Source organism: Pagrus major, chromosome 21 (assembly GCF_040436345.1).
Source record: "Pagrus major chromosome 21, Pma_NU_1.0".
Lineage (NCBI taxonomy): Eukaryota > Metazoa > Chordata > Actinopteri > Spariformes > Sparidae > Pagrus > Pagrus major.
Window position 1 is genome coordinate 5082623 of NC_133235.1, and position 18062 is coordinate 5100684.

Sequence of the window (18062 nt, forward strand, 5' to 3'; positions counted from 1 at the left end):
TTCATGTTGCTCATGGTGGGGGAAACCAGATCACCTGGAGTAAACCCACACACACATGGGACAACATGCAATGCAATGCAACCCAGGGCCTTCTCGTTCTTCTTGCCCTCTTAAGGCATTTACACACTGGGGACATCTGAAATAAATGACAGGAAAATGCAAAATACTTGCCTGTGAATATTTTACATCAAAACTATTTGTATCAGCAGTGACGAGAAACTGTAATAGTATGCTCCAATTAGCGAATTTGCAACACAGGCATATTATCACATTAAAATGATACCTACCACAGACCAAGCAGGGCAGAGACTGGCAGGAAAAATAGCGCCAATAGTTCCAAGAGAGCTGTCGGGGTCTCTAGGTCACACTGCAGCACTGACTAGCTCGCTGACAGGTAGAGAGAGGTAGTATTCACTGGGTTCATCTCAGCTGACTGCAGTCCACTCAATTAAAGGTGTACTACTACGTTAAAACACCAAAGTTATGAACAAACTAACCAATCGAGGCAGCGGTAGACCAGCAACCCCCATATTCTGCAAGGTAAAATGACTCTTTTTAGCAAAGTAATAGTAGTGGTGGTTTTGAAAAGAGCACATATGGATATAACAGTTTCAGTTGCCTTTTGGTAAATCATGCATTTATAGCAGTCCATCTGAGCAGGGAGAAGCAAGGTTATTCATCCCAAGTCACCTTTGTCACACTGTTTTTATAAAATCAACATGCCTGCCATTGTTGTGTTGCGACTTGATATCTTACTTGGTACAGCATGATTGATTCATTACTTCTTCTGTAGTGAGAAAACTCTCATGACAAGAACAATATTTTAGTAAAATATTAAGACAAAAAAGCCTTCACTGTGATGTCTGCTAGAATGGGTATGGACTCAGTGGTCGTATCGATTTAGAAAGTATGAATTTCAGACACCACGATGCAATTGGTGTTTTAGTAGGTGTTGAGTAGTGGTCAGAGCAATGCCACCAAGATCCAATGTCCACCACTATCAGAATAACCAGAATGTCTCTGTAAAAGACAAATATCTTAAAACCTGCAAGAAAACCTGCAAGAATCCAATCAAAATGATTCGCTTGGATTGATCCCATTAGAGAAGGAATGGAAGGGAGAAAATATGTGTCTTATAATGGGTGAATTGACCCTTTAAATGACCTCACTTTTTTCAGTGTACAAAATAGCATGACTGCCTGTGAAAGCTCTACATCATGTTTGTGTGACAGTGCGCTGGCTGCCCTGGCAGACTGCTTCAGTCCTAATGGTCATTACAGCTCCATCTATGTGACTGCAGGCATATTGAAGAAAATCAGATGTTCTGGGGCTGACCTCTGCTGCCCTGACCTTCACCTACTTCTCTGACCACAAGCTTTAAATCAGCCACTCCACCCCATTCACAACAGTGGCCGAAGGTCTTGAAGAAAGGCCATCACACCCATTCACAATGCAGGACTGTGGGCCATGAGAAAGGACAGCGCTAGCCAGGTCAACCCAGGCTCTTTGTAGGAGCTTGAGCTATTGGCACAGTGAGCACTAAAGGCACAAATACTGCCATTCACTGGGTGGAGCCTGAGAATGGCAGAAAAACACACAATGGATTTTAAGAAACACAGAAAGCAACGCCTCCTTAATCAGGATGTAGACTTAACATGTTTTGAATGACATCTTTACTCAGTCACATGTGATCTATTGACTTGTGAAATACACAGGGATCATTAGGTTTGCTTTTTCTTGTATTCTGGGTAACTGGAGAAAAACATGAAAAAACACAGTTACTCTTAATCAAATGACCTGAAATTGGACATCAAACTGCAGCGATGTTGGCTGATTAAATGTCAGACAAAATCAACAGAAAACCTACACACACCCACACTGATTGTTATGCACAACCTACTGGTTCTAAAATGAGCATCAGGGCCCCAAGATAATTACAAGGACATAGGGAGAGAGATTACATAAAACATACTTCTAAAACAAATAATGTCTTTTGTATTTTTTCTGAAATGTGTGAAATCTTTGACAAACGGCAACAAGAAGACATGGCTTAATTTAAAGGCATGTTTCAAAAAAGACCATTGTGCTAACTTTGGGTGCTTTAAGTACCCTGTAAAACCTATACATAACCTGTACCTTTACCTGATCAAAGTAAACTTAAGAAGGTTAGATTCCACTGCCAAATTCTTGTCAACTTTTACACATCAGCAATAGAAAGCATCCTGACTGGAAACATCACAAACTGGCATGGTTCATCACGGCCCAGGACAGGAAGGCTCTACAGCAGGCGATTAAAACCACCAGAACATCACTGGTACCATCTACAGAGCATCAGTGACATCAGTGAAGTGAGATGTCTGCACAGAGCCCAAAGATACTAAAAGACAACAGCCACCCAGCCACAGTCTGTTCACCCTGCTGCCATCTGACAACAGATACAGAAGTACCTGCTGCTGTACCACCAGACTACAGAGCAGCTTCAGTCCTCAGGCTGAGACTCCTGAACTCATCAACACTCTGTCATTATTAATAGTTGATTTTTCTGACTTGATAATTATTCATGAATTAGTCTGTATAGTTTCTGTTTATTGTGTGCTAAGGGAATTACAAAGAGAAATTGCAGTATACAAAGTTATGCTGCTTAATGAAAAGTTCATTTTGAATCTTGAATAAAATAATCAGATAAAATCATACACACACAAACACTGGAAGTCACCATTATCATATTTACCTTGAATAGTGCTGTATGTGAACACAAATCAAATAAAGCATACATATTCATTATCTCTTCACTGAACGTGTGTTCATTCTTCTTCATTACAGATCTGTGGTGCCACACACATACACACACATTATTGTAAATTGGTTTCTTCCACTTGTATTTAACTGCAGGACATTTTGATACAAACAGATCAAGGTTCACCAGGTGCAGGTTCCGTTAAGCCCTACTCATCTCATCCAGCTTTTCACTCAGCCGATGAATATTCATACTACTGAGACTTTAATTTGTCTTCTCGGCCATGGGGAAAACAAAAATGTATTCACTGCACACACACACACACATGCAGCCACACGAACACACATGCACTGGGGTTTCTGCTTCTACTCTTAGCAGGATTTGCTTCAAATCATTCAGGGTGAGACAGAGCGGAGAAATAGAACTGAATAAAACATGGAAAATGCCCTCAAATCCTTTAGTCTTACTGGCTTCCACCCATACAGATAGATTTTTCAGGCTTAATAGGGATGTAAAGATTCACCAGTCTGAATCGCAAGTTATTTATCTGTTAACTTAAGCTTTGCTGCTAATTCTGCATAGTATCTCCACTTTCTTTTAAGGATGAAGGTGAAAGCCAAGACTCTCACATTACTTTTTCAAGAGTTGTGTAAGTGTACTGTTGCTTGCGAGGGAAAAACAAGAACCACGTCCGACAATGACAACACGCTTTATAGTAAGCCATCACATCTTAAATATAAAGTTTTGAAGGCATTTTAATTTTATCAGAAAGAAGGGAAATTGGAAAAAGTCTGGCCATTTGTTAAGTCTGTAGAATAGCCTTAAAGTTCACCAGGTACATGACGAATCTCAACTGCTGAGACAACACGGTGAAACCAGTGTGGACAACAAGCGGTAGGTGCTAGTATAAATAGCCCAAGCAAGATATCAAGAAGATATACCCCTTTTTCAGCCAATACTTAGCCACAACTCTGCACAGGTAATCAATCAGGTTTTTTGTCTGTGTCTTTTGCCAAGGTAATAAACACAATGACATGTTATTCTGACATGATACATTTGTCTCTCATGCCATTAAGTAACAAAAATACTTGGGATCCCAGTCTTCTATTAAGTATATCTGATATACTTCATAAAGGACCATTCATTTGTCATGGAAAATGGATGACTACATGAATCAAATTTTAATAATTGTATCAGATTGGATCATATCGCATCAACTCCTTATTTGACATTTGTCTCATGTCTGACAATCCACGGCACATATGTCGATGACAATATGAATATCTAGTATCGGAAAGATTTTCTGTGCAGTGTATGAATTAATTTGAGATTAAATCCTTACTTGAACATTAGAAACTAGGCAGTGGAATTCTAAAATCAATGATAAAATTGCAGGGAAAATGTCAGAATGCAATGTTGAGGTGAACATCTCTTTTTTAGACATCTTTTTTCACATTCACTAATGATGTCCAAGTGACACTCTTATGAGGTTCAAGATAAAAGTTTTGACACGTTTCTATGATTACAGATGTCCAAATTGCAGCTTCTTGTGGTTCAACATAAATGTTTTCATGATGTCTTTCTTGGACTCACTTCAGATGTCAACCCACTACACCCGAAATTTACTTCATGCTGTTAAAGTCACTGGGTGGTATCAAACCTCTACCTACAACTTATCAGGCAAGATATCTAGCAGGCTGCCTTTCAGCTTCACTTCCATGATTGTAATGATTGAATTCAAATGGTACTCATTGAATACCATGTTTTGGTCATCAAACCATCAAGTAAGCTATTGTTCAAGGGTTCCAAGGCTGTAACTTTGAAAGATACTCACTTTATTTGTCTGACTTGGTTTGTCAAGTGCTGTGTTTAAAACCTGCTGAGGGCTCTAGGACTCTTAAATGTAATCCAACATCATCTGTGTCATTAGCCAGATCTGTGCTTTCCCTGTGATTACATGTCAAAAAAGGTTATATTGTCAGTGAAAACTGGGTATCTTTTGGTTGATCTCAAATCTTGTGCACCACTTCAACCGAAACTCTAAGCAGATGCTCTTATTGTCTTTAATTAAGCTTTCAATTGTGTGCTGAAGAGCCCAATACTTGCTTGGCAGCCTATGATAAATCAATAGGGACATCATAGACAAAATCCATTTTCAAAAGCCACTCCTACTCCAAAGCTTCCATCTAAAATATATCTCATATAAGACTTGTCTCCTCTGACTGTCTCCATTGACACCTGGCAGTGTTTTCCTTGGGGTCGTGATAAAGTGAGAAAAGAGCAAAGGTCATGGCTGTGTTTCCTCCTGAAGCTCCTGATGAGGATGCTGAGACTCACACTGACCTACACAGCTGAGTTAACTGCAATAATCTGCAGGCCTCATATTGACTTAGTGATAATTGGTCTGTGGGCTTAATGAGCTTAGCCTCCATGACTAGCATAGATAAGTCTGAGCGGGGTGTTCAAGTACCCCCACCCCCTGTCAATATGGAAGCTCACACTACAGACTGAGCTATCAGATGCACAGAAGCCAGCCTGTTCATTTTAGCAGATTATACCATTGTTGTTAAAAATAGACTCTCAAATATGTTAACATCCCATGTGATGATTAGACCTCAAGGGAAGCTGAGGGGGAAAGCTGTTTGTATCAGTGCACACTGTTGTGAATCATTGGACTGACTACACAGGGGATTATACAGCAACTGATGATGTTTATAAAACTCAATCAGCCCACCTCATGAACTTTGATAAGTATGGATTACATAGTTAGCAGAACTGCAATCAACACAACATGTTCTTTTTGAAGGAATATGTTTTAATAATCAGCATCAGGAAACTTTGGAGGATTTTTCTATTCTAACTCAGCTGAGAGAAATGTCCTCAGTGCGTTGGATAATTAATCCTTATTCCTTTACAGTCAGTTTGAGTTATCTACTTTTGATCCCAGTCCAGTCTTAGGCAATCAGCATTGTTTCTTTTTTCTTATATGAATCTTGTGATTAAATAGACTTGTTTTATTCTCTCATCTCATATGATGTATCTATAAAAAAAATTACATTCTGTGTTTGGTGATGTGACTCTTGGGTCCTCTAATAGACACAAAGAGCACCTCCCTCCACAGACATTGAAATAACTATCAGTAACTCAGCATACTGTATGTCCAAACGTCTAGTGCTGTGAGTTAGTTAGTTCAAGTCAATTCAACTGTGGCTTTGTTGGTAATGAAAACAGATGGCTTTTTTTAGTTATGTAAATATGAGTGTGTTTTTGTGTCGGTTTTTTGTGTGTGTCCACATGTTTGTGTGTCTGGGTGTGTTTAATTGTGTGTGATACACAAACACACACATGTAAAAAAAAAAAAAAAGTCTGAGACGGCTAGGCAAAATACTTTTTACATTTGTTTCTTTGTTTTAAATGTAATACTATTTTTTTATTACAAATGATCGTCTCAACAGTTTGAGTGAAAACGGGAATCTTTGAAAAAAGTCCATGAATTTCAGAATATATTACTTTTTGTTGTGTTTGCCTTTCGCTTTAATGAGAGCATGCACGCGAGCTGGCACAGACTCCACAAGTTTGTACAAAACCTGATGACCCATTTTACCCAAGCATGATTTGACAGTGTTCCACAAAGCATCTTGTGTTGTCACAGAATGTTTGGCTTTCTCAGTCTTCAAGTCCCCTAAATGTTCAATGGGACCAAGGTCCTCTGACTGTGGAGGAATGACAGTGAGGACTCCTTGATCTTATTTCCTTCCTTCAAATCTTCAAGTAGTTCTGTCAAAGCTTTGAGGTCAGGATTTTGTTCAGTCATCCACAGTGAAATTCGGGTACTTTTTAGGCCACCTCAAGTGTTTGGCCTTGTTTCCATCCTGAGAAGTGGTTTAGAAACTGCTACTCCTCCTCCACTACTGTCTGCTCTGTCCAGTCAAGCAGTCAATAAGGTTGACAAGGAGCGTGCTGGAGGGCAGTCGCCCTTGACAAAAGCAACTGGACTTCACCCGCTAACACCCTGAAAGATGTGACCCAATGGGCCGGCCGCCCACAGCTTTACCCTCCCCCTCCCTTCTATACATACTACCACCACCACCAGTTTTGGGTATCCTCATATTGCCCCAGTCTATACACACACACAATCACAAACTCACCCACCATGACCCAACCATGTGGTCTCAGGCCACCTCCAGCCAGGTCCCAACCTTTCTTCCCCACCCCCGCCCCTCTCAGCTCATACATCACTGCTGACACATCAGTAATTGAGCTGGGATAGATAAGGGTCTGTGGACAGGGCCCCGAGGTCTTGACACTGCTGAAAAGCTGAGAGCAAACACTTTGTGTCACCACATAAGACCTGTTCGGCTCGGTGGCCTCCCGTTTCCCTATTTTTCTCTGGCTCGTCCCATCTGTTTAAACCATGACAGCACTTTGGTCTGAGATCAACACATCATTTCTTCAGTGGTGGTATCCCAGTGAGACATCATATCTGCAGCGAAGCAGATAAGAGTAAAACAGCTCAAAATACTTCTGGTCTAATTATTTACTCATTATTTAGAATCAATAAATCGTGTGTTCATTTTTACATGTGATTTTGATTTTGTTTTATTTTCAGTCAGTTCTTTTAAGTCACATTTTTGTCATTTGATTGATGCATTGTTTGCTTTAGTAAAACAGAAAGTAAAGATATAAGTCTAGTTTCTGTCAGTAATATTTAAGTCTCATGCATAATTAATTTGTATCGTTCCTTTAATCAAAGCTACAGCTGTCACCATCATTAATGTGTGTTCACACAGGAAGCAAAGTGAATTTTCACCTCATGTTACTCATTTAAGTTTGACCTCAGGATGATTTGTGTTTATTTGTGTTACCTGAACGTGTTTACCCCCATACCCCCACACAAACAGAACACCTTACTGTACATTAGCTGTAAGCTAGCAAGCAACAGCAGGCACCAAGGATGTGTATCTGTGTGTTTTAATTCAGTTTAAGCTCTGACTAAACTCAGCACTGTGCTTCTCACTCTGATTTTCCCCTCTGCTCTCTGTACATTCATGAAGTACAGTATAACACCCAACATTATGAAACTTGGCAGTCTGTGTTCACCTTGAGAGCAAAAGCTAAAACATAAAATGGATCAAAACTGGGACAAAACAAAGAAACAAGTAGGCTAGCATGCTGACAATTACAAAGAAGTAAGCTAGTGTTTACATTTAGGGAAAGACTTGTTGTTTGTTGTTAACGGCCTACATTAACTGGTCTCATCCCCACTGATACTGTACTAACAAAAGAAACTGTGATAACATTATGACTTAGTTAAACTCGGGACAATTTCTAGCCATGTTTGTGGCCACAAAAACTGTTCTTTTTGTTTGTTTTTTCTGTGGCAACAAAGCAAGTATTTTAAGGCAAACATGTTAAAAACCTAACCAGACCACAAGCACAGCTTTGTCACAACACAAGATTTCAAATTGAACATTGAAGAATCATAAAGATGCAGCATAAAGAAATGTAAAGTATCAACATATCCATGGTCTGCAGGAACGTACATTGCCAACATTTATTCTGCATGTTGGGTTTTTCATGTGTCACTATTTTCCTTTCAAGAACAAATAGATGAGCTAACACTACTGGCAGAGGTGTATCATTTCTTAAATGCAATCTAATGCTTACTGGTGCAACAGGTCAAAGAGGTCAGTCCACTTCAAATCCTCATTTTTTATAATTCACTAAAATTGTAACACATTTCAACTTCGCTTTCATTACTGAATAAAACGTAATTTATCAAGTTTTCAGTTGTGAAAAAAGGTTATCATCAAACATTTTTGTCATAGTTTTTAATGAGAACATTTTTGATTAATTGACAGAAAATTACTCAAGTCACTAATGAAGTATACAAACACAAAATATTTGCTGCTTCTAGTTTCTCCAGTGTTGGGAGATGTTTATTTCTGTTTAAGGTCATGTAAAATGTAACTTGAATATGTCTAGGTTTTTTGATTGTTGAGCAGTCTGAAGACTCTTGAAAGCCTCTTGAGAGTCATTACGTTTGGCATTTTGTGAACTGAAAAATTAATTGAAACATTAATCAACAGACTAATCAGTTATGAAAATAATCATTAGTTGCGGTTACACTTTTAACCAAAACATGTTAGTGCCACTGTATGAACGTGGTTTCCCCATCAGCGTTTGAGGTTCAAAAGGCAGTAAGGCTAAAAGAGAATCAGTGTTTAAATAGAGAGAGAGAGAACACGTTGTTAGCAGGACATACAAGCGTGATAAATTTCCGTTCGTCTTTTGTCAGTGAATACGTCTGGGCCCATATGCTGGACTACAAAGCTACGTGAAAGCAGCGTTTAAAAAGCCAGGCCTACCACATTAAAGCCTATAACAATCTCTGTTCATGGTAAGTTATCACTCTCAATTAATCACCTCCCACAATGGGATTTCTGATGTGCTCAAGCCCCCTGAAAGCTGCAGGTCAGGCTGAGGGCAGACTGACTCTCAGTTCCCCATTTTCCATCCTCTCACTCCCCCTTCACTTTATCACATCTCTCAGCCACTGCCAACTGAAGCGCCTTTACATTTTTCTTATTCCTCGAGCTCTCTGAAAGAATGAGAGAGTCAAGCAGCACACACTGCAAAACAAACACAGAGAGATAGATGTAGGTGTGGGGATGTGGGGCTTTATGTGAAGCAATGGCCTCTGTAGTCTGACTGACTGACTGGCTGGCTGAGTGCCTTTCTGCCTGATTAAAACCCCTCCCTGGTCATTCCACTGGGGCTGTGTTAGCCTATGAATGGTATTGTATTGTTAGGGCTCTCCCCATTCCTGCACTGCTGAATGGGTTTAACCACTGGTTTAGATTCAGTTACACGGTTTTGGTTGAAAGTGTCCCCCTCCCACCGCTTTGGACTCCATGGTTTCCTTGGCTGACCTGTTTAGAAGCTGCCGTGGAAATGTCATGTCGCCCCTCCCATGGGCCGGACCTGACATTCATTTTGATAGGTAACAAAAAAATGACTTGGGATGGGATCAAACCAATGGCTCTTTTTTAACCACAATGAATTGCCAATCTATGGTGGAACATAACGGTGATGGAAGTCTTTGAAGTGGAGGATGCGGTGATTCACAGACGAGGGTATGAACATTGATGGGGCATGGGCGGAAAGTTAAACATTCCCTTTATAAGGAAAAGTTTTATCGCACAAGTAGGACATTTTCTAAACTTTTTTTTAAGAATATAAAGACTTAATTCATTACAGTCAAGACAATACATATTAGAAACAAGTCCTTTCTATGTAGTAACACTATTTTCTTAAAACAAGTGAGAAAAGACATTTAACTTCTGCAGTGTAAGTAACAACTCGATCTGTATGCAGCATGGAGATGACAGAGTAAAGCAAAATCAATTCACAAAAGTTTTTTGCACTGTGATCTTTATAAGGTCTGAATAAACAAACTCTCTCCAAGGTCCTGAGCTAAATTTTCACAGACTTTAATAGACTTCCTGCTTGATTAACATTGTTTTTCCACTCCAGTTGAGCTGAAAACATCTAATGCAATGAATGTGTGAAACCACATTCTCCTGCACTCCCAATTAACATACAACTTGTTTGTTAAATTCCTTGATATCTTCTGACCTCCAATAAGAATTTGCAAAACTCTCTAAATTCTGAAATTCACCTCAGAGTTCGAATCTATTTTAAAATGGTCTGTGACCAGGTGTATGTTACACAGATACAGTAGCTAAATAAAAGTTATGTAACAATGAAATGCTTTACAATCCACATATTAAGCATTTGTAAAGGTTTATACATTTTATAATGGTCATCCAGATAATTTTTTTAAAATGAATTACACAGTATTTATTAACCATTTACAAATTATTATGAATATCAGTTCCCACTTCACAATAAACTTTTGCTTAATAAATGGTTTATAAAACATGTCATTGTTCGTTAACAGTCACATAACTATTGACTAAAGTTTAATTAACTATTAATTTGACATCTATTGACGATGGTTAGTATAAAGTGTTTGAACAAAAATCATACTTTTGGTAGTTATACATAAAGTATGCTTCTTCCATTGTTTATAGGAACTCTTTGACATACGATATGAAATTATCTTAATAGATTAAATCAGAGCAGCCCAATGTGGGGCCCATGGGCCAAAGTTGGCCAACCGTAAGGTTTGATTTGGTTAGATATTTCTAGTGAAAAAACAAACAACAAAAAAAAAAAAAAAAAATCTAATTTAAAGAGATAGAATTCTGAAGTATTAATCATTTCTCATAATCTGACCATGGTGGGCAGAGTGATACTTTGCACAGGAAGTAAGTCAACTATGGGAACTTGGAGGATAAGCCCTGTTTTGGTAACACTTTGGCTATTGCAACCGTCAGGTCATTTGTTCAGCTTTTTCATAAGATTATCCCAAATCTATATAAATGTAAAAATGAACTGAGTACATTCATGCTCCTCAGAGAATTAGCTGAGAATTAGAGCATTAGAATTTTGTCAGGTACAAAGTTTGAACTCCTTACACAAACAGCCTGGGATCTGTAGTTCTTATTTGTACCACTCCATAATGTGCATCCAGTGCCAGTGCTCAGTGCTAATGCAGTTTATGCAGCAAAATGGAATTTAAAGGTTGTGATGGAACCACCTAATTTTCTCTAAACATTTTTAACAAATCACACAGTTGACTTTATATTGCAAAATATGATCATATTTTCCCAATTCTTACCTCATCGCACTGGTTACCCGTGGTTTTTGGAATTGATTTTAAAATTGTATTGCGTCTTTTTAAATCACTGATCGGCCTTGCTCCTTTTTACAATATTGACCCTTCAACCCCTTACACTCCAACTCTTAGATCTGCAGACCAGCTGCCGCTCTTGGTTCCCAGGCCAAGGCCTGAGACAGAAGGTGGGAGGGCATGCACCATGTGGAAAAATTTTCCATTGAGAATCAAGGAAGCCACCCCTGTGTCCTCCTTTAAATATCTTTAAAACATATTTTTTATGAAATGGCTTTTAATTAGTGTTTTTTGTTTAAACGGAATCTTAAAAATAAATATATGAATAAGAGTTATTCATATATTTATTTTTAAGATTCTGTTTATTGTTTTTTGTGTGTTTTTATTTCCTCCTGACTGCAATGTCTATGTTCTGTTTTCATGTTTTTGAAGAGTGCTATATAAATTTAATTATTATCAATTATTATTATCCAGCAATATTTGGTTGTGGGCTATATACAAAATGCTGCCATTAACAGGGCTTTGAACTAGTCTTGTTTCAATTATAATTTCATTATTGTCCATGTCCTTCGTTCCTGAAGATGAGGACAGGAAAAGGCAAAGGTTTTTATCATCTTTACATCTAGTAGCCCTAAAACTAGAAAATACTCTCCATCTTCATCTGTTCACTTGCTGTTGTTTTAGACTCTTGCCACCCCAATGCATTGAGACAGAATGCTAGCCTGTTGCAGCAACACATCTGCATTGCTATGTCAAAAGCTTGCCAAGTACAGTTCATTAACTGTAATGAGTGAGTTACAATTCATTACCCCAAAGCTGTAACAGACAATTACTGTGCTGAATGGTGAACTTTCTACCGTCCTCCTGTGCTGCTGCAGCCAGTGTCTGACTGATAGAATGACGAGTGATCTGCAGCTTCTGTGCCTTTGTGGTTCACAAAACACAGAGGAATGCCAACAAGGCTCTTTAAAGGAATTTTCTCTGACAGGAGCAGCTCACAGACTTAAAAAGAGGGGCAGGGATGAGAGCATGACACAGACCTTTCTTTACAGTGAACCCAGTTCAGAGCAGGAGAAGCTATAACTAAGAAACCCCTCAATACTTTAATCCGATGCCGCCATGGAGGTGCTGTATTTGGAAGTCTGAGGGCCCCCCGCTATGTCGCTAGGACCGAGGACTTTCAATAAGGGGAGAAATATAGACCAAAGTGTTTCCTAAAAAGAGAAATCCAAGTGCACACACTCACTCACACACAGAGTTCATTTCCCATCAGTCAATAGGACAAGCCTATAATCAATTAGCTGTTCTCTCTTCATGTGGCTGTCAATTAGGCTGGCCAGTGATTGGGGATATGACTGCTTTATTAGCTGTGCCAGCTGCCCTTCTCCTCTGCTTACTACATTACTAACAACTAGTAACCCAATAACACTTTTACATGACATTTATTAGACAGATGCCACCCTTCTAACCCTCAGCACAACATGATGCCGCCGCAATAAAACCAGCACTCATCCGACTCTTGACATGGATTCTGATGCAGAGAAACACCTTCCACCCTTCATTTGTTTTGTCAGCACTCAAATCTGCATTTTCCTTGAGCTTATTTGAGGTGGTAATGTCAACACAGTCTGGAGAATCCTGTACCAGTAAAGGAAAATTGCTGTTTATGAAGTACACTTTTGTGACTTCCTGTGTTATAATATTCTCATTATGTAGATGACAAGTACAAGAACGGACTTTTCTCTCAGAATTTTGACTTTACCCATAGAATTGTGCGACTATGATTAAAGGGGCACTATGTAGGTTTGGAGAAGAAATTTAAACTCAGAATTTTAATATTTACAATATTTTTAAGGTAATAATACAAACTCAGAAATGTGTCATTTTTCCATCAGTGAAGAAACCAGCTGTTCTCACAGGAAAATAAGGTCCCAGAACACTGTTTGAAGCTAGAAAGGTGGCAGGGTCCGCCACATATAAACAAAGTAAAACCGTATAAACTGTGTTGTCCTTTAAGGTCAGTTTGTTTATTCAGTTTATTCAGTCATGAAAACAAAGAGAGTTTGATTATTTAGTTTGTTTAGGCAGACAAAAAAATCAGCCAATGAAAATCTTTCTCTGCTCATTAACATTTCTGTCCCAAAACTACAGAGTGCACCTTTAAAGTAGAAATTTTGAGATTAGATGAAATTGTGACTTTAGGATCAGAATTCTGAGCAATAAAGTAAGAATTTTACGGAGCCCCTAAAGGCAAAAAAACAAACAGAGTGTCTGGTGAGCAGGAGATAATATCGTGAGGACATCTCATGCTTCATTTGTAAATGAGGAGGTCTCAGAACACAGACAGGCTGCTGCTCCAGTGACCAGAGGAAGAAATAAAGTCATGAAATGCATAAAAATCACAGATCATTATTCATTAATCATTCATAATATTCACTATAAGCAGCTGATTATAGCGCTATCCACTATCCTATCATTTTTCCTTCCTGTGTTTTGCTAAGATGTAGAAGAGAAATTGAATTAGGGATGACAGTTCTATTTACATCCACAAAAAACAGTAGGCTAGGTCCTGTCTGTTTGTCTGTCTGTCTGTCTATCTATAGATCTCTGCTCTTTTTTAGTGCTATGGACAGAGCTGCACTTAAACCCTACTCATCCAAACTCAGTAACGGTTTACTTCAAAATAAGTTTAACGTTCCTGCGAGGTCACAGAGTGCCGCAACCCCCAGGAATAAGTCAGCATTGTTGCACTTCCGGTTCCCTCGTCTTGAAGTCAATGGGTTTTTTTTGAATGGGTTTTTGGTTAAATGCCTGAAACAAGGTCCGTGGTTAACAGGCCTAATAGATTTTCACATTTTGTTCTCAGACACACTATGTCAGTGAACACCCCAGTTGTGAATTTTAACGCATGTGTTAAAAACGGTGAGCGGTCACAGCGAACACGGAGACTCATCTACTCACTAGTCCGTCTTTACAGGCCCACTTTAGTTACACACTGTTCTAACTCTGACTTTACAACTTGTACATTGATCAGTTTATAGAAAACCTGAATAGTAATTGTGTAGTAAGACGCTCAGTGGTGGTGACGTTTAAGTCATGTGACCGTGATGTCGTCTGTTTATAGCCTAACATTAGCTTTTTACTGCTACACTTTTAATTTACTTCAAAATCACAAAGTGGTGTTCATCTGAAGATTATCTGGATGAACAAAATATGTAAGCATGATAAACTTGTGTTTGACACAAACACAAGTTTATGATAAAAATCCAATTGAGAATGCCCGAGGGCTTTTTGTGGAGGGACCAGGGCGATGCTAGCTTCCATGTTAGCCTATAAAAATAAATCATCCCTACTGCTCTGTATTTAATACTCGGGAACTGAATCAGAAAGGAAATCAATGAAAACCAAGAGATGCTTGGCAGACTTGGAAACACATTGTGAAAAAGTCTAAATTATGGCATGCTTTGGAAAATGTTCATTAATGTATGACTTATTGCAAGTGCAGTAAAATATGCATTAATAGTGTTAGGATACTTCAACTCAATAAAAACAGTCATACAAATAGATATAATGAGGAGCGGGCTCACTTTAATGCTCTGCAGTCATTCAAACAGTAATCACAATGCAAAATAAAAGTGTAAATGTGGATTCATCCTTGGCTACAATTCCTATTATTACAACTGCTCTAATACCAGAAGATGAGTAGAAATACATATAACATAGGTGAGTTTTAGAAAAGGTTTTGTGTGTCCTTCTGGCTTCTCCCACACATCAGTTAGTTACCATGGGAACTGACTTTAGGTATATTTTACAGCCTGTTGAAGCAGCTCAGGAGGGTTTCCTACTTCACGTCTGCCTCTCCTTTCACAGCTATACTCTATTGGTCTGCTAGAACAACACATATAGTGTCGGCTCCGAGGCTTGCTGTAAAAGTAATTGGTTTCATTGGAAAGTGGATAAATAGCAGTGGCTGGTTGTGGAGGGCGTCCTGCCGAGTTTGACCGCTCCTGGGTTAATCACAGTCCCTCTGAGGCTGGAAGTCTTCCCAGTCAGCACTGGCCACCAGCCACCGAGCTGTGACTTACAGCACAGCCGGCTGGGGTTCAGCTGCAGAGAGAGACAGGGAACAGTTAGACAGGGATATTTAACTTAGTGCTAATGACAAAGCGTATTATGATCTTACAGATAAACCGTGTTTAAATACAGTTTTTACTTGACTATTTTGATATTTTACCTCTAGAGCACCGCTATATTTCACAGAGAAACGCTCATCCAGTGTCTGAAATGATGTATGAAGAAGGCTGGTGCTAATGTTTATTTGGATTTAATTAGGTTGGCAGTGAAGGAAAAATATTTAAAAATCTCACTGGAATCTACCTATTAATAGTTTGTATGAATTTATATTGTAGCATTGGGAAGCCTGTGTTTCACACTGGATTCAATGTTCTCAGTGTTCTCACTCTTCAATCGTGCAAGTGAAGCTGGCTGCAGACATGGACATGTTCTCTTTGGTATTAGTGCCCAGAGTAGTGTGGCTCAGGTCGCCCTGAGGTTTGAGCCTGATTCTTCCAGTCTGTATGTGAACGCATTGTAATATAATTTCTAAAAGGAGAACGTTAAAGGAAACGCTCGCGCATAATTGAAAATTTAGTCATTATCTATTCAGCCCCATGGTGATGGAGAGCCGGGTGAGGTGTCGGAGTCCACAAAACATTTCTGGAGCTACTGAAGTCGCTAAAACATAAAGAAAAAAAACATTATATGACTCCATACAGCTCGTGTAATACAAATCTCCAGAAGCCGTGACATCCCAAATTGATTTAAAAAGACGGTATTTACACCCTGAAGCTCGTGCAGCCACCTCAGACAGGGTGCGCTAACACTTAATAATGACTGAGTTTTCATTTTTGGGCGAACTTTTCCTTTAAGATTTTTTTTTTACTCTAACTTGGCACAAATGGCTTGTTTTGTTTGACCTGTGCTGAATGTCAGCACCACATCCGATCTGATCATTACTCTGATAAATGCGATGAGTTCACACTCAGTACTTTCATTTTTCACACTTTATAGATAGACTGCTTATTTCAGTCAACAATGTGAGTGCAGGGTTTTTATTTCTGCTTTTAGGAAATGGTTTGTATAAAGCCGTTTTAAATACATTTCGACAAATTCTGGTTAAATCCTTAATACATATATTCTTCGTGCTCTTGAAATCACGCACATAAATGAGATGAAGTCCTCCTCAGCTTCCTGCAGAAGAGCCACAGTCACTGAGGAACTGCCACTTGTTGAGGCTGAGAGATGTACTCCTTTATAAAAGGCAGAATCTGGAGGATTCGGAATGAATGCAGTAAAACATTTGAACCATTATCTTAAACTGTCTGATCTACAACAACGGTCCGGTTCACTTTGCAGTCTTCCCAGTGTGACAGAAAAATCAGCCACAATTTCAACACCATAAAGTCAGTATTTTCTGCATGCGGGCTTTTGTTTTTGATTGATTTGACGTCTGCATAATGCTGACTTTCTCCATCCCATCGGCTGACTGAAACGGCCTTTTTGTGCCACTTGACTCCCTCACACACACACAGCTGCATTTGTCTTGCAAATCCATCCCCGCTGCGCCGCGTTCAGACGAGGAAAAGAGAGCAGTCGGACATCAGTGAAGTTCAAGCCAGCGAACAAGCGGAGAGGCTGTTCCATAGCAGCCGCCTTTGTCGATATCAAAACGGAGAGCTGGTGAAAAATGATGCATGCTTTTACACCTCTGAAGCCTGGCAACTGACAGGGCAAGGGATGGGCGTGGGGGTGGGGGTATAAAAACTAAAAACTAAAAAAAAAAAAAAAAAAAAAGAAACTTTCCCGTCCCTGGAGGCTGGAGTCAGTGTTGGAGGGAACAAAAGAGCTGAGTGTCCTCTACCGCACGACGGGGATCAGCAGCGCAGAATGTAGGAGATGGATGGAGACGCACACGTACAAACGGCCGTGACTGAAATTTGCATATTTGTAATTTATCACTTTTTTGTTGAGTTATTCAGGGATTTTTTAAAGACTTAAAAAAGAAAATGAATCATTTGTCAAGGCGTGCAGGTTGCTCGCTGAGGTAGAGCTTTTCTCCTCAGCATTCATGAATGTCTGCTCAGAGCCTGCGATCATTTCTGTTCCCTGGGATATGTAAGAAGTGTTTACCTACTTATTTATTATAACATTATTTATTACTTGTTGTCTCCTGTTTTAAAAACCAGCTCTGGTATCAGCCCCGTCTGCTTCATTTCCATATCTTTTCAAAGCAGTTTCCTCGTGAATAGACTGTAATATTTCATGATGGGGCACGCAAAAGCTGTGCACAATGCCTCTCATATCCACCCTGCTTTCAGCCGCAACAAAGATCATAGCAAGACGTCTTTATGGCTAATTCAGTCAAAGGCGCATCCCCCGTCCTCTGGCGCGGAGGTCAGCCCGCCGTGTTCCGTCCACCAGGGGGGTTTTCAGAGGCCAGAGGCGGCCAACTGGCTCCGTCACACTACACCACACACAAACACTCACACATACCCATTTTAGCGAAAT